This window comes from Ascaphus truei, chromosome 12, assembly GCF_040206685.1.
Source record: "Ascaphus truei isolate aAscTru1 chromosome 12, aAscTru1.hap1, whole genome shotgun sequence".
NCBI classification, from domain to species: Eukaryota; Metazoa; Chordata; class Amphibia; order Anura; family Ascaphidae; genus Ascaphus; species Ascaphus truei.
The window spans coordinates 24,066,278-24,084,511 of record NC_134494.1 but is presented as its reverse complement, the minus strand read 5'-3'; the positions used below and the strand labels follow the sequence as shown (position 1 = coordinate 24,084,511).

The following is an 18,234-nucleotide window of genomic DNA, read 5'->3' as shown; positions in this document are numbered from 1 at the left end:
ACAATATACCATACTCAGCATAGTCCACTGCTAACATTTCCCACATATTAAAGGGGACTTACATTGTTAGGAGGCCAGTAAATTAGTAGTCCCAGGAGACTGGGCTACACTATCTAAAAGTGCAATCCATCCCACTTTCATTTGTTTAGGCATAAGCTTATAGGGATTCATGTTAAAGTGGAATAGATGCAAAAACTAACAGTGAGTGCTCATTTGCATGCCACTACCCATAATCCTTTGCTGCAGATAAAGCACAGTACTGCGTGATTATGGGGGAAGGCAGGTTGGTGGACCTGTCTCAGACATGTTAACGTGCTATACATGTTCTTTTTCATTATGTTTTATACATAGTTTAACAAAGGAGGCAACCATGAGTGTGGTTGACTTAAACATGAATGAATGGCCAATGGACCAATCAAAAAGGTAAGAATAGTTTTTAGTAAAGAAAACCCTGGAGTCAGATTTTTCTTAAAAAATGCATCTGTAATAGCTTAACTCCACGCCAATTCCTTAGTGCAATGCTTCACAACCCCACTCCTCAGGGAACCCCAACAGGTCAGGTCTTAAGGATATCCCTGCTCCAGCACAGGTGGCTCAGTCAAAATGACTGAGCTGCTGATTGACCCACCTGTGCTGGAGCAGGGATATCCTTAAGACCTGACTTGTGTTGGGTGTTCCCAGAGGACAACAGTTGGGAAACATTGCCTTAGTGAGTCATTTGCTAAAGATAAGACAGAGCTTCAGCATCACAAAAAAAACCTCTTCCACAAAACAGGTTCAAAACCTTTTAGCCTACATTGAAAAAACAAAAAGTGGTATGCACAATTTTCAGTGGAAGAAGCAGCTAATTTGCATATAGAAATTAGTGAAACAAAAAGTGCGCTAAAGTTCTTTTTTTTGCTTTTGCTTTTTTATATCTTCATTATCAATGATGCCAGGTATGTATAGATTTGTAATATATACCTGGCATACCTGATGAGACTTGTAATTGTTGATCCCTTAACCATAGCGGTTATGAAGATCAAGCCTTTGTCTGCTGTCATAACTAAAGGGATAATAATCTAATACCTCAACTCATCGTAATTATCTACCCATTGCACGCCATAGATCCAGGCTCCTGACGAAGCATTAATTTGCAAAACGAGTTGTTCCCTGCCGGCGCTCATAGTTTTTGGACACAGGCGGCCACCGTACTTTCGTCAAGGCTCCCTGGGACCGGTCCCGCAGTCTGACACGCCTGCGGGTGTTCACCGGGAAGCAGTGGACTTGTCGGAAGGATCCGTGGCTGCACTGTGCTTTTTTATTATACCTGGGATTGTGGGAGAGGAGGGCTTACGCGTCTGACTTGAAGACTTTGAAGCATCATCTCTCTGAGGGAAGGGGCTAACACAGGGCCGTGTGAGTAGAGATATATATATTCACTCACATACCCCTCCTCCCCCACCCTCCACCTCTCTCCCCCCTCCCCTTATCACCCCTGGCGCTTTTGTGGGAATACTGCCTGTTACAATTGAGGTGTTAACAATTCGCCTTTTATTGTCTTTCTATTTTTGAGATTGACAGTCTGCGCTGACCATTATCCTGTTTCCACATATATACTTAAACTATACCAACAATGCGAATGCTGCGCAAACAAAAATATATTTTATCTCTGTCTGGCCTCCCAATCATGGGGTACTGGCCTGTAGATCCTGGTGTGCTAGCACAATCGTTGGAGCTCAAACTGTGTGTGTGTGTTGCAGGCCTGGTGCTTCACAAACATCAAACTGTGATGGCAATAAAATAACGGCAGTTTATATCCTTTGTGGGTTAGCTCACCCACTCCAACCTGGTGTAATTCTGCACAGCTGGGCTCCCTAATCTCTATCTGTAGTAGCCTCTGTCTGCCTGCTTCCTTCTGCATTGTCAGGTCCTGGTCTCTGCTGGGCCCTGCTGCATGCATTGGTCCAGTGGGGCAACTCTCTCTCTCTGCAGTTCCCTCTCTTAGGGGTCCTGCATGGAATCTCTGTGCAGGAGGGGCCTGCACACTCCCTCAGCTCCCTTTCCAACTGTCACCAACTGTCACTCCACTAGCTAAACACAGTCACATGGTCCAGTGGAATGTAAGGCAGAGGCCCCGCTCCCTCAGTCAGCGCGCCAGCACTGCATGCAGGCAGCGCGCCGAGAGGCACAGACCGCTATCTGCGGTCTGTAAGGAGCCGGAGCGTGGGCGCGTGGTTTGAGTGGGGGGGGGGGGGCGTGGTTTGAACGGATGGTCCGTCCGTTCGTACCCCCTCCCCTCCTCCGGTGTGCAGGAGCCCGGAGTTACGATCACGCTCTGGCGTGATCTGAGACGGCAAAAAACTGAGACGGCAAAAAAAAAAAAAAGCTGTGACACACAGCTCTACAGGCCGCCTCCCTACGAGCTCCTTGCCTGCTCCCCTGCTTACCTCATTGGCTCACACGCGCACCACGTGACGCGTCAAGGCTCCAGAACACCTTCTTCTGGTAGCGCTGGCCAGCTGACACGTCACAGCACGTAGTGAGCCACGGAGGGAGGAGGCAGTGGGGACCAACGGATTGCAGGTAAGGGGCTTGTGGCGCACGCGCCACTCGACGCAGTGGGACCAAGCCCTAATTCTTAAAGGGGCTATGTCCTGTGCTGAAGCAGACACAGGGGGTTACATAGGCTTGAGTGGTGCAGCTAGTATGCTTTCCGGCATGCAAGCAGTTAACCTCCCCTGGAGAGACTTGTTGCAGCTTTGTCCTGAGGTGTAAAAGGCAGGCACAGAAAGCTGCCTTCTGACAGAATGCTTTCCACAGAGATGGGGAGAGAGAAAGTTCTCTCCAGCCAGGAAGAGGGTGGCACAGTCCCCTAGGCTTGCTGGATTGCGGTCACAGAGACTACTGTGACTGCCTGGGTTGTATACCCCAGGAGGAATGAAGGCCACGAGACTGTGCTGAAGCAGGGATGTCCAGGACATTGGAACTGCAGGGAAAAGGGATTCCCTAAACTCTTGTTGGTCCAAGCCCCCCAACAGATATTAACTAAATAATATATTGATGTGCCTAAATACGGTTTATAGTGTTTGCATATAGTAGTACACGTTTTGGGCTAATAACCAGCTTAGCTGGTGGCTACCAGTTTGAGAGGGCTGGGGCTGCTGTGTAGTTAGACTCCTGAATGGAGTAGGTGTTTATTTTATGATTTGTTTTGCACTAAAGGGACAGTGGGCAAGTTATTGCGTTTATTTAACCATGGTAAATAAACCCTGTGTAAAGAAGAACAGAGTTTCCTGCCTTAATATGGGACACAAGACCCCGCAACGTGACGGGGACATCACAATATATACATATATATATTTTAAAGTCCAATAAAGGAAATCAATAATGTGTAAAGAAATATACACGATCTCAATAAATAGTGTAGTGATCGGTAATATAGAAATGCAATCTGGAGTCAGGGGCTGCTTCTCGGAAGATGGACCACATCCAGGAAAGATCTATAAAACAAAAATGAGAAGCGCACGCTCCATAGTATGTAAATGTATAAAAAAAAAAGGATTTATTAAAAAACGTAGGACTAGCGCCCACTCACATATGAGAAGAAAACAAGCACAAAAACAAACCCATATTTCAATGCTGCTGGTTTACATCTACAAGGTCTTCCATCTGACCATATCTGCCTAGCTTTACCTGGTGTGTTGGTGGTAGAGGGGGTGGGTGAAGCTTGTAGTTGCCCCAGGTTGGGTGGTTTGACCTCCCGGGAGGGTTGTGGGAGGGGTTAACTCCTTCATAACCTTAGCGGTTATTACCCCTCTAACACCAACAAAGGCATTCCTGCTATTTCACCCCTTTGTTACCATAGCGGTTAGTCACTAAGGCAATGAAGCTGGCCTGCAATTGTATTTGTATTACCTAGAATTGAAGCAAGGGGGTCTCCGGAGCTGAAATGAATGTGGGTCAGTGCCGGAGACCCCCGGCTTCAATCCAATTTAGTCAAAATAAAGAGGAAGAAAGTACCCTACAGAATGCACTCACTGTGTGAGCATATGTAATAGTTATTTCAATTTAAAACCCTTTTATTGAGTATTTAAAATCCCTCTTTCCAATATTATTTTAAATACTCAATAAAAGGGTTTTAAATTTAAATAACTATTACATATGCTCACACAGTGAGTGCATTCTGTAGGGTACTTTCTTCCTCTCTATTGCTAACATATCTAGCCCTATATTGCACCTCTGTGTCAATATTTTTCCTATCTTAAAATGCTATAGGCTGATGCAGACATATCCTCATTTTCTTTACCCTTCCCTACAGTATATCGTATTAGTTAAAATAAAATAGACGGTCATATGCAAATAGCGATTCCGATCTCGCCACCCTTTAGGTGGTGATAAATAAAAAAAATGTTAAATATTTAACCCACTATTTGCATCTCGGAGCTTTGAGAATAGCAGTTGCTGGCAGAAAATGCGAGTTTGGCCATTTTTTGAGCTGTCACACGGCTTGTAATAGCAAGAGTCTAAACTCACACTCATTGAAAAGCCGTCTAAGATATATTGCTATGTTATCGAAGCTTTGTGAATAGCTACACATGCAAAATCGCTTATATACTGTTAGTGCACTTAACCGGCGTTAAGTCACTTATCGAAGTTGAGGGAATAGGCACGATAAGTTTAGCTGCTTTTTAAATCCATTCTCTGCCCCAAAAAAGTGGTGACTGGGAGCTGTAAATATCTAGCAACCTTTATTTTAGGGGAATATACATACACCAAATGGTACAATAAATGTGACTTTACTAACTCAATGTTACGGCCCCCAAAATGTTGAGCTAGTGAAGACACATTTATTGTACTATTTGGGATAGATACATACATACATACAACTAATCATACTTATCCTTGTTTTTTATTTATATAAATGTATACCGCTAAAATATATATAGATAGGCTGCGCTAAATCTATATATAACGTGTAAGATTGTGATATTAATGGATAAATGTGTACAGGTACATTTAATAGGGGAACCATTTAATCCTAGTGAAAGACTGGGACAACGGTCACGTGCATATGCAAAAAGTCATGCGAAAGGCCCGCGCCGAGCGCATTCATAGGATTGGCGAGCCAGGCACGCATGTGCAATTGCCTTGCCGGCAGCCATTCTTGATCTGCGCAGGCAAACAAAAAAAAACAAAAAAACAGGACTTTTGGCACTTTTTTTTAGTTGTCGGGACAATACCAAAACCCGGAAAAAACAAGGCGTCTGGTCACCCCTAATATATAATTTATAGTGAAATTATACATCATATATATATGTTCATATAATAAACAAAATCACTAAGCAATATAAATCGATTGAGAAATAAAAAGTTTAAACCAGTCCCACTGTTTCGAATAGTGAATGAAGGTGATTAATAGCTAGAAGTCCAGAACCAACAAGCTGGAGATAGTAGGAGACTCCAATGCAGCTTCAAAAGGTGATGAAAAGCATCGCAAAGGAGGAGCTGGGGGGGGGGGGGGGGGAAGTAACAAGAAGCGCAGGCTCCATAGCGTAACTCAATATAAAACAATTTAATTAAATAAAAAAGTCACCAGGACTTGCACTCACAAGGGGAGGGTTAAAAATCGCATGTCAGTGTAGATACGGGTCAGCAAGAGGATTTCAGGCAGTCTCTTCCCCATAGTAAGAACCTCCAAGGGAGTGTTATAAACAAAATTAGGGGGTGCGTTCTATTGGATCCGCGGGAAACTGCGGCCAGATAAACGTGAAAACAATCCAGCCTCACTCTGTGTTCCTGCTTCCGCGCCAGCCAGTATAGGGAGTCCATGCACGTATCTACACGTTTCGTCACCTGTGTGACTTCATCCGGGGTTGATTGGTTGGCTGCCACCAGGGGTTTTAATACCCCAAATTGTTACACAACCTGGTGCACTAACAGTGTAATTAACTAATCAAGTATGCAAGTATACAGACTAAAGCAATAATAAAACTGGAATAGGTTGGACAAACAATTAAAAATGGAATATTATTAACTAGACAAATACAATAGAAATAAATATGTAGCACTGCTTTTCCCTCCAGACCCCCCCCTCCCCCCCCCCCCCGGGGGATCTTGCTATTGAAACAGGTGTCATGGTGCTAAATGAGGGCCCAGGAGATGCTGAGGTTCCGCGATGGTAACGGGAAACAGGACAGGCTTTTGGTGACACTTCAGGCTCTTCTCATGATGTCGGCGTCTCTAGTCATAGCAGGCTCCAAGTGTACTGGAGACAGTCCTCACCAGTTCCCAAGCATACCTCTACCCAATAGACTGTTACTTAGGCAGAGGTATATAAAACAAGATCCTTTATTGAGGCAGCCACTGCAGTTGTCATTACTGTGGCGTCACTCGTGTCCGTGGCAACGCGGCGTCAAATGACGGCACGGGGTCATGTGACGTGACGTCATTTGACAACGCATGAGGTAAGGAGGGGGGGGGGCTCAGAACGGAGAGGAGCAGGCAGGGGGGCGCATCAAAAAAAGTTTGCTCGCTCCTATACACTAATTTAAACCTAAAAGGTGCAAGCGTTCCCATATTGTAGATCCAAAAGGATTCAAGAATACAAGAAGACACCCCTCTCCTACTAGTATTGAGGCAGGAATATGTTCCAACCCCTTAACTACAATATGGGAACACTTGCACCTTTAGGCTTTAATGGGTGCATATATGCTTTCACATATTCTCTGCCAAAGAGCCCAGTTACTTATTGGGCAGCTGCAAAAGCGTTAAACATGGGTTTGTATTCTACAGACTCCATTAGGGGGGAAAAAAACACTTCTTTCTTCTGCCACCCTGCAACCGGTTTGCATCTGGTTTCATATAGCATGTGTTCGCCTGAATAGCTTAGTAAGCTACAGTGGTAATAAAACACTTAAAATTTATTGTGACATTCAGATTTAATTAAAAAAGTGCACAGTTAGAAAAGTAAAACATAATGTGAAAACGTGTCCCCCTTTCTTCCAAAAAACTAATTAGAGTTGTATTTTAAATTGTTTATGAGCTGCTAATTCTAGTAATAAATCATTGATACTGAAAAAAGACACTCTCCATTAATGCACTGGTGCAACTGTTTATGCCCTCAGTTTCTATCACGAACACATTGATCTGGAAGTAAATTTATTAACCACTGGGGAAGAAATCATTAGTGCTTTCTGTAAATATTCCCAAGGTACATTTATTATGATGTTTTACTGCTTTAACTAAAATTACACGTCCACGTGGCTGTAATTATTACACACAGACTTACGGTCACTTTAATGAAGAGCTGCTTTCTGTTGGAAACTTTGTCACATGGTATTAAAAAGTTGGCATCCAATCCCATTCCTCCTTTGCCTGACCATGTACTGTAAACTCTGACATAAATATGACTACTGCAGCTATGAATTCTAAAGGGTGCGTGACCGTAATCTCCTCTAAATGAAAACTAAACCACATCACATATGGTAAGAATTGTACTGTAACAAAATGAAAGGCAGAAAATTGTCACATTTACTTAGCAGTTTTCATGGGTAATCACATTTCAATTTGGTAATATTGTATGTAATTACATTAATACCGTCAGTAGGGGGCATCTCTTTACAAGAAGCTCCACAAAGTCTGAGTTTGCGACCCACAATTTCCAGATAGATAACATCATTTTTGTTATGTTTTTAATTCTAACCATATCAAACTTTCTAGGCGCCCCTACCACACACAATCCGAGCCTCTGAATAGGCATTCAAAATGTAACAAGAAACATTATTATAGGTGGATATAAAACGGCCTAAAGTGCATCTAGGACCAATACTATATCAGGCATTTCTTCAGTCAAACATGTGCTGGTGTACATGGACAAGAAGGGTGAGCGCTAACTCACTAGCAGTTGTTTTAAATTCTGCATTTGCAGGAAGAAGGAGTGGCTCAGTAAGTAAAGACACTGACTGGCACTGCGTTTGGAGCGGGTGAACCTGGTTCAATTCCCGGTGTTTGTTCCTTGTGACCTTGGGCAAGTCACTTTATCTCCCCCTGCAGAAGGAGATTCGGGGCAGGCACTGTGTCTGCAAAATGTCTCTGTAAAGCGCTACGTAAAACTAGCAGCGCTATACAGGAACAAACAATTGTTAATTATTATTATACTTGAAAAACTTTTGGGATTAAAAAACATATAGCTGGTATTAAGCTTTAGTATAAAAATCTCAACAGCCCTATTGGAGAGGCCTTTAGTGCTTTGCAGTAAAATCCATTTTCTCTCTCTTAACAGGGCCGAAAAGATAAGACCATACACATTCATCAGCTGTCGAGGGAACCTTACCACTTAGTAATTTATAGCTATGGCAATGACCAGCGAACACTGCCTACCTTCAAATGATTGAGACTGTAGTGTGTACTAAACTATAGGACCACATATGCCTAGACCATGTTTACTTTTCCCAAACTAGTGCTTGCAGTAGTTACGATTTCCTTGTAAGAGTGATACATTGAATTGGGCGCAGAATTACCACAATGGCCGACATTCGTAAGCACGATGCGGGGTATTGTGTCGGTTCTGGAGGTAACTGGCATTTTCTTGAATGGCACCAACTGTGCCATTCTGTGCCTAGGACGACATACTTGAAAACGAGAGGTAACTGTCAATGTATTACTTACTGGTAAAATAAAATACTGCCAGAATGGGCATGATACTACGCATCCCGCTTTGATAAATCCCGGCCAGTATCTTCTCTTTGTATTTCAGTGCGGTGTCCTTCAGGCCTTGTTATGATCAGTTTTCAGGGCTATGGAGCACTCACGTTATAGTAGTCCTGCCACGGGTACCTACAGGATCAAGAAGCCAGGACGCGAACTTGTATATAGTAAAGGAAGTAGGATCCAAGCACTTCAGTGGTCTTTGTCTTGGCAAAGGTCCCAGAATGGACCGAAACGTCGATCCTACTTGAATAAACGCTTCTTGCTTTCTTTTTATAAATCGCGGCCTACTTCAGCTAGCTCTGCAGTTTCTTCCTCCAGTATCTAAAAGAGAGCATCAGCCGTGTTGCTTTACAAAATGTTAAACCACTACAAAATGTTTCAAACATATGAATAAACTCACACGGAGGCTGATTAATTCCTGCTTCAAATATATTAACCTCAAAATAGCTGTTCCTTATTGCAGTTCCCAAGAGAGTTTATGCTCCAGAGCACGAATGCGGATTTTATAATTTAAATGAAAAAGTTTGTTGCCATAGCAACTATTGGAATCTCATTAAATATATTTTTGGAAAGATTATAATTTGATAGTTGAGGATCTCCAGGATAGTTGAGGATAGTTGAGGTTCATGTAGTTCTCCTCTATCGCTACCAGAAATATATTTTATTGTTATATTCACCCAATTTTATGAACTATGTGATATTTGCTGCGCTACAAAAGAGAAACCTATATTTCAATGTTCAAAATGTGACATAAACTGTAAAATTCGTTCCGACTTTGGCAATTCTACCTCAACTTTCTTGGGCTAAAAAGTTCTAGTGAACAATTTGCCAATTTTCAAACTTTTTGGAAAGTTTGAACAAAACATAGGCGAACCGAATTTGCACAAGTATCTGCATCTGATGGTTCGACTGTGATTTTGTTGTTGAATACTCTACATATAGCTGTGCATTGCACTAACAGAGGTTTATTGCTTCAGGGGGGGTTGGTTTGATAAATCTGGTGCTGTTTCACTAGTTTTGCAGCCTTTTCTAAATAACCCCCACAGTGAATAGTAGGGCTACGATTATACCAGAAGCGGCATCTGAACAGACGGAATACAGGAGAGCAGCAGAGGAGACAGGGAGGCGTGGCCGGGAGCAGTTTGTCCTCATTGGCTGAACTACTCACGTGACGCAGCCATCGCCTGGGTAAAACAAATTTTTCATGTCTCTTCACCGGTCTGCCGCTTTGTAGTTCGATAGATAGGTCGTCGCGATAGGTATGGTGGTTTCATTGGATTCGTGCTCTTTGTTTTTCTGCTGCCGGGCGATTTTAGGTAAAATCACGCCCTTGGAATAGATTTCCAAGGTGGTGATCCCAACCCCCCCCCCATCTCTAAAAAAATCCTAAACAGATTGATAGGTTGAGATAAGAGGTACTGTGTGCACTGTAGATGCTAAATTATTCAAAGCATTATGATTCTAGTCGGTTATAGGGATTATGTTTTAACCACAAGACTAACAGGTTACTTAGGGGTGAGAAAAAGCTTTGTGGGAGTTTAAGACGTACAAGCTGTCAATTACTTTGCTACAACTGGGAGTTATTAAGTGATCTTATTGGATATACAAATGTAAAGATTTTATTTTTTTTCATGCCACACTTATGTTAAAGAAAATCAAAAGGCATATTTACATTCTGAAAGCCCAATTACAGCTTTCATTAATACATCAGTCATGTTACATGTTATGAGGCAATTGACCATGTTAACTGAACATTCAGCATTTGAAAAACTATATTAGTAATAGCAAGACTTAAGAGAAATTATCAGAGCCACGTTGAGGGTGTCGATGATATAGCAGCTATAGTATTGTATAGCAGACAGTCTGATTTGTTTTTTGCTTAGTCTTCACAACAGAAGATGACGAATAGAGACCGCAGTTAGTCAATCTACATACTGTAGGAGTAGGACAAGTGAGTGGGGCCAGATGGGATGCATCCAAGAAAATTAAAAGCTTAGTGGTGTACTGGCATCACTATAAAGGGAACAATGTTTCTCGTCACTATTAAGAAGTTAGAGTGTCTGATGACTGGAAAAACCCAACAGTCGTCCCACTACACAAAAGCAGAAGTAGAAACGAGACAGGTAACTACAGGCCAGTGAGCGTCACGTCAGTAGTACGGAAATTAATGGAAAAACTGTTGGGCGGGATAAAAGAATGGTTGACTATCTCAAGTCTAGCTGCCTGCAGGTTCCCAACCACCATAGATATCATGGGAGGAGATCATGTCGAACAAACCTAATTGATTTGTTTGACTTGGGTAAAAGATCAGGGTGGAGCAGCAGATGTAGCTTGTGTAGGTTTTAGTAAGGCCTTTGACACTGTCTCACATAGAAGACTGATAAACAAGTTGCAGTGCTAGGGGCTAGAATCTAGGTAGTTGAATGGATAAGGCATTGGTTGAGGGATAGGGCACAGAGCAGTGTTACATTGAGTACATTCAGTGGAGGGGTATGTGACCAGTGAGGTACCTCAGATCTGTGCTGGGACCAGTACTCTTAAATCTCTTTATTAGGGTGTGACAGAGTCACTAACTCAGTAGGCTGGAATAGTGAATGGAGAGACGCTGCAGCCAGTTCACAGAGTGTTAATCTCCTCAGACAGAAAGAAGCACACCTGCAGCCTAACTAAGCAGGAGGCCTGAGAGACTGCAGGTTTAAAAGCAGGAAATGACACACACACAGAGAGCTTGTTTTTCCACAGGAAGGTGGAGAGAACTCTCCCGGCTAGGAAGCCGTTGCTGTTGTTCTGGTCCCCCAGTCCTGTGAAGAGCTAGGCTGCTGGGACCAGCTGGGACCAGCTGGGACCCCAACCCAGGATAAAGATCAAGATCGCTGCGAGGCTGGACATAGCCTGCTCCCCGGAACCGTGTTCCTGTTGCTAGTGGAGCGGCAAAACAGATAAGACTTTATTCTTATACGTATCGTTATCCTTTGTGTAGCATGTTTTGGGCATGACCAGATTAGCTGGCTGTCGTGTTAGTAAGGGCTCAAGAAGTGAGCTAGTGTCCCTAACGGGACTAGGCTTTAATTTTCAAGAAATTCGTTTCTTAAAGGATCAGTGCACCCGTACTTTATTTTGGATGTGGCTAATAAACCACTATAGTTGAACATTTCCCACCGTGTCTAGCGTCTTACTGACCCTGCCGCGAGGCCGTCCTGCCACAGGTGGTGTCAGAAGTGGGATGCTATGCCTTTGGGGGTCAGTAGATGAAGATGTGTTGAAACACTGAACTCAAGCGGAAAAAAAATGATTTTTTGCTGAAGCATGGAAGTTACAGCTAGCAAGCGCTGAGTATAAAGTTTGCCCCGTCGGGTATGAAAGGATTGCTGTGTAAAGCTAATGCCTTTTGCTGAAGTGAGTGAATTTGCAGCTAGCAAGTGCTGTGAGCAAAGTTTGCCCTGTCTGGTAAAAAAGAAAGTGAAAATGAATTTTGGCAAAGATGTTGCCCTAAGAAGAACCCAGAAGGTTCAAAGATTGTAAAGCTCGTACAACTTACGTGTGTTGTGCAAAGTCTGCCTCGTCGGGTGTGAAAAAACAAACAAAACAAAAACGGGGTTTTAAAAATGGCCGCCGTCATGTGTCAGTTTTGCAATGTACTTAACTATACAAAACAGTGTCCCTTCAGGCCATATGATGATTATGATGACGATGCATATGTGGCCCCGAGAAGAGAGACGTACCCGCAGATGAAAGCTGCAAAAGTGTCCAGTGTGTGTGCCCAGTACCACTGATGTCTCTGGAACTAATAAAACAAAGAGAAAGAAGAAAAATAAAAATATTTGTCAAGTCACAGAGGAAGTGACTGAACCACTTGAGCCTGCGATATCAGGACAACAGGCGTCAGCAAGCCACCGAGATGTGCTGCAGACCAGAGTGATGGGCAGAATTGTTACGGGAACGGTGACAAAGGAAAAGGAGGAGCAACGGGAAGCTGAATCCTTGGTCCAGAGAAAAGAGGCCTTAATTTCTGCACTCCAAACTGCCCAGCGTGATTATGATGTCTTGCAGGAACAATTGAATAGGGAGCGAGAAGCTAATGCCGAGGTACAGAGGTGTATACTCCCAGCTATACTTGAGTACGAGGCTTTAAAGAAAACAGAGCGTCTCTTACAGAGTGAGTTGGAGGAGCTGAAGACAAGTTTGGATAAGGCCAACACCGCAATTGCTAACATGGAATCAGAGAGAACAAGTCCTGACTGGAGACTGTGCTATCAGATGTCCCAGAGAGATGTGCAAAACTTCATCAAAGACTTAGAAGTTTCTCACCAAGAAGCTAGCACGCTCAAAACAGAGCTGGAGCTCTCACGCCAGGAGGGCCACAGTCTAAACACAGAGCTGGGTAAGTTGAAGGAAACCCATGAGAGTGCCCTGAGGGATTTAGAGACTGTAAAGAAGGCGAATGTAAGTCTGACGCAGAAAAATTCAGACTTGACTGATCAAATCAGTAAAGGTGATAAGAAGCTCCACCAAGCAGGAAAAGTGGAGAAGCAATTGATCCAGGAAAAGCTAGAGGTGCAGGAAGCACTGCAGAATGCAGAGAGGATGCAACGTGTCTCCCTGCAGCAGCACACACAGGCAACGCACTTATGGCAGAGCCAGCTGCAAGAGCTACATGTAAGTCTGCAAGCAGCCAAGGAGAAGCAGCGAGTGCTACAGGAATGGCTGAGTACCCAGTATGTCCCCACAGAACAGCATGAGGAACTGAGGGCCACGCTGTACGCCACAAGAGCATCGCTAGGGGCAGAGCTGGGTACTTTGAAGAAAGCCAAGGAAATGGTCCTAAGGGATATAGAGACTGTGAAAATGGAGAATATAAACCTGAAGGAAGAGGTTTTAAACCTGACTGGTCAGGTCAGTGATGGGACTGAGAAGCTTCACCAAGCGCAGAAAGTGAAGACACAATTGGCGCAAGAAAAAAATGAAGTACAGGCTGCTCTGCAGAATGCAGAGAAAATGCTGGAAAAAGAATGCCTGGCCCTGGAGCAGCTGAAGATCACGTTGAGCGCCACAAGAGCATCGCTGGAGGCGGAGCTTAGAAGCCAGGTGACTGTGTGAGAGGGAACATGAGAAGGTCCAAAGACTGGAGCAAGAGCTGGAGAAGCAGAGAGGCAACTCCATCTCCATGAGTCAGTATACCAAGGAGAAAGAAGCCTGGAAGACAGAAGCAACAGCGATACTGGCGATAAAAACTGCAGGGCTCCAAAAGATGAAGGAGGAGCTGACGCAAGCCCAGAGCAAGCACCAGGAAGAGGTGAGGGCCCTGAGAGGGGATTTTCAGGATCAAATTGAAGAGCTGCAAACGCAGGTTGCTGACCACAAGATACAGCTCGCCGAGCGGGAGAAGGTGACCGTCCGACAGGTGACTTGCCTGTCATTGCGCTATGAAACCGAGATGGCTGATACCCGCAAGCTTCTGGACCACACGTCCAATGAGATGGCCCAACTGCAGCTGGAGCTGGACAAGGTCCGGGAGGAGCACTGGCAGTGGCAGGTCAGAAATAGAGCGAAAGAAACAGACTTAAGACTTGCGCTGAACCAGCTAGGAGATGTGAAATCGCGACTCGACGCCAAAGAAGATGAACTGGCAGCTGCACTGAGTGAAAAAAGATATGCAAAAGGACAGCTTCATGACCTGAGGAAGGACCTGGAGTCTGAGCGTGCTGGCCGCAAGATGGCAGAGAAACAAAAGCGTGACCTGAATGAGATACTCGAGGCTCTGAAGACTGAGCAGGATGCTACGTTGGACTCTAATGCTGCCCAGCAGGAGATTCCTCAGCTGAAGTTGGAGAAAGAGGTTACAACCCTATGACAGACCCTTGGGTCACAGAAGCAGTCCATAGGAAAAAGGGTGGTAGAGATTAAGCAAGTGAGGCGCACCAGGAAGCGTGACTGCAATACCGTTGCAGTGTTACAGTCTACTTTTCACAAAGCACAGGGTGGGACAATATATCAATAAAGAGTTAAAAACCCACGACGTTGCACAATAACTTGCGTATATGTGTAATCCAGAATGTCCTGCTCACAATAAAAGCCCCATAAGAGCCAACTCTGGGAGACTAACACCGGGCAAAGAAGGGTGGGTGATGAATATAGCAGCACTCACCCAATGGTATGTCCAGGCGTCAACCCAGCGGCGTAGGCGGTTAGAGCAATATGTTAATACGCTGGCTGTCGGGGAAGGAAGTAGTAAGTGAACACTCACAATGGCGGCATCTCCGCGGTCTCGGCATGGCGTGCTTCAGTGAAGTAAGTGAAGTATCGAAGTTGAAGGCTGATCACTGCGGGAAGAATAGGGCTGGAGGCTCGCATCCAATACAAAATATTTATTTAATTAATATAGCATAACAGCAAATAGGCAAAAAAGGTCCTCTGACGCGTTTCCCACCCAGCGGGTGCTTTATCCTTTGATAGCCCTATTCTTCCCGCAGTGATCAGTCTTCAACTTCCATACTTCTAAATTAAGACTAAAGAACCGTAATATGAACAGTTTGGTGGAGAGAGGGCATATTATTTACAGAATATATATATATATACATATATATGTGTATATATATATATATATATAAATATGAGAGAGAGACGCTTGAACAAGAGATCATGCACAGACGCTGAAGGGTGGTTGACTTGGGGGGAAATGTAAGAAAGTACTTCACAGAAAGAGTAGTAGATTGTGGATTAGCCTCCCAGCAGTGGTGGTAGAGGCTTATATCGATATTTTTTTATAAATGCTTGCAATAGAAAGCTGGGAAAGAAGGAAAACCTCACGCATGTTGCACCGAGCATGTTGAAAGTAAGTTATTTTGAATTACGAGCAGTTCAATAATGAGCAGGAACAACATCTGACTGTAGCAGAGAATCCAAAATAACTTTTTCTTATGGTTCTTTGTTCATTAGTGTAAGATCGTCCACTGAAGCTGCCAGTTTTATCATTTCGAGGAGATTAGAGTAGGACAGCAGGAGTCTCTCCCCTTTGAACTCTAGAGATCAATTACCTTCACTTCTCTCTCTTCCACTATCCTTTATTCCCATAGCCTTATACGCGGGCTGTAGGTAGAGTCATTGAGAACTGAGGCCAAGATGAAAAGAATTATGCCGCACACCGGCTCAGGCCTCAGTGATTTAAGAAATCCAGTTTATCACTTTTCACTGGACAAATGGTCTCCAGGTTTGATTAACATTTCAGCCACAATTCAATGTAGTGACCCGACCTACCTTTCTCAAAGACGAAGACAGACTGCAATTGTTGAGTGATTTAACTGGGGGGAAAGGAACAAAAAGACTAAAAAGAGAAATGTATTCTGATCTGAGGATAGGAGCTAACAGGCAGATCAAAAGGATGAACACAGAATCAAATTAAGATTCTGCACTGAAGATAAAATAAAAAAAAAATACACTTTTAGGGAGAATTTTCAATGTAGGCCTAGAATTTATTTAACCCACTGTAGAAATAAAAATATACGTGGGTTTTTTATCAGCTCGGCTCCCATGGTGAGTGGACCATGCCTCATTTTAGGAGGTTGTGTGACACAAGACCTCAGGAATTTATGGAGGGTATAGAGTAGTTTAAATCTCTGAATTACAGTTTAAAGTGCTAGTAGTGTTGGTCCCGGATAAATGTGGATTCATAGATGGTTGAGATACCTTTTTATGGATGCAATAGATTACATTCTAGTGTACAGGGCTTTCAAACCCTCTGTGTTGTTTTCTTCCAGCGTTGCACAGTTGTAAGGAATAATTCTATATATCCAAAGTTTTTACTTAAACATTTCATCCAATCACCCTTCAAGTGGACATTTCACCTCTGCATCCTGAATACATTTTAATTTTTAGAACAATTTAGTTTTCTTATCACTTCCAATCTTCTCTATTTGGCTAATAATGACATTCTATGCAGAGAAGGCGTCAGGGGGTAAAACTTTTTTCCCCGTTCGTTAAACAAGGTCCCACAAGCACTCGCAAAAATACATTAGAAAAAGATCATACAAATACTGCAACGTATCTAGCAACCGGATGGAGACAGAGAGACAGAGAGACCTTTCTAAGAAACACCATTACATTGACAAGTTGTTTTTAAGCCCTCTATATAGGCCTACCCTTTACGTCAAGGGTTCTAAACTCCAGTCCTCAAACTCCCAACAGGTGATGTTTTAAAGATATCCCACTTTCCGCACAGGTGGCTCAGGCTTTGACTGAGCCACTGATTGAGCCACCTGTGCTGAAGCTGGGATATCCAGAAAATCTGACCAGTTGAGGGGGGGTGGGGTCTCAAGTACTGGAGTTGAGAAGCCCTGCTTTAAGTAAAGCACGCACCTCTATGGTTGGTTCACCTTAACACAGTGACCCCGGGCATGTGAAACATCCCATGTGCATCTTTTACCGAATTCCTTGGAGGCTGTCAGGTAGGGCCTGAGCAGGCCCGATACATGTTGGACAGAGAACCACCGCACTAGCAGCATGCAAGTCTCTGAAGAAGAATTGCGCAGGCCAGAGACTATGTTACTGAACGCGTTGTTTGGTAGCTACGAAGAGGATGGATAGTGAAGATGGTGAATACATTTAAATAGAACTGCTGTGGTTGTGCGATTCAGATGTGCTTAATCTTTCATTAAACCACAGCCAATGAGGGGCTGTACTTACCCTGGTTAATTTAGCAAAGATTTAGGAGAGTAAGAGCAGCATTTGCTGCTCAAAAAGACCCTGTGCGGAATGATGTCATCCTTGCTAAAAAAAAATGGCAGTTGCTTTAGAACTACGCTGCAAATAACATTACCGAAAATTACTATTTTATGGCTATTTTTAGTGGAAACATTTTAGGCTAATTTTAAAAGCTTTTCGTGAAGAAACTCGCAAAACAACTAATTGCGTCTGACAAGCCAATATTTTTCAATCTGATTTTGTTGCATTGCTTTTCTGATCTACACTTAAAAGCGTATAAAATCAGGGTTGGGAAACTTCAGTCCTCAATGGCCACCAACAGGTCAGGTTTTCAGGATATTCCTGCTTCAGCACATGTGTCTCAATCAGTCCCTGCCTCAGCATAGGTGGCTCAATCAGTCCCTGCTTCAGCACAGGTAGCTCAATCAGAGGCTCAGTCTGAGCCACTGATTGAGCCACCTGTGCTGAAGCAGGGATATCCTGAAAACCTGACCTGTTTGTGGCCCTTGAAGACTGGAGTTTCCCATCCCTGGTCTAAATCATGATGGCAGCAAACTGATCTCATTTTACATTTCTGCCTTGACATTTTAAGTAATTTAGTACGTTATTAATATTAAAGTTTTAAACGTAATGGCCTAAGTGTATTGTTCCTTTTTAGGGTTGGTGGTGCCTGTATTATTTGCCACATGTGATCCAGATGCTTCAGTTACAAAGGTTAGTTACATACTTTTACTTAGACAAGTCTAAGTTTTTTTTTCTCAAGCTGTAGTATTTAGAAAGAGAAATACTCAATTGCAGCATGTCATATTTGAGCCACCTTCACCCTCAAAAAAATAATATATAATG

At 43.4% G+C, this 18,234-nt stretch overlaps 1 protein-coding gene and 1 long non-coding RNA gene across 6 annotated transcripts in view; one reads left to right on the top strand and one right to left on the bottom strand.

The window, feature by feature from the left end:
• Positions 1-2,003, bottom strand: part of LOC142464027 (uncharacterized) — a 44,944-nt gene extending 42,941 nt beyond the window's left edge. Inside the window, exon 1 of the long non-coding RNA XR_012787563.1 lies at positions 1,819-2,003. This is a non-coding gene — a long non-coding RNA (uncharacterized LOC142464027). The remainder of the gene's footprint in view (positions 1-1,818) is intronic.
• Positions 1-18,234, top strand: part of LMO1 (LIM domain only 1) — a 99,728-nt gene that overhangs the window by 33,048 nt on the left and 48,446 nt on the right. For 2 of the 5 annotated variants that reach the window (XM_075567033.1, XM_075567030.1), the window contains exon 2: positions 18,047-18,102. The exons of the other annotated variants lie outside the window; for them this stretch is intronic. The gene's annotated coding sequence lies outside the window, so the exon portion shown is untranslated. The remainder of the gene's footprint in view (positions 1-18,046; positions 18,103-18,234) is intronic. 5 annotated transcript variants of the gene reach the window in all.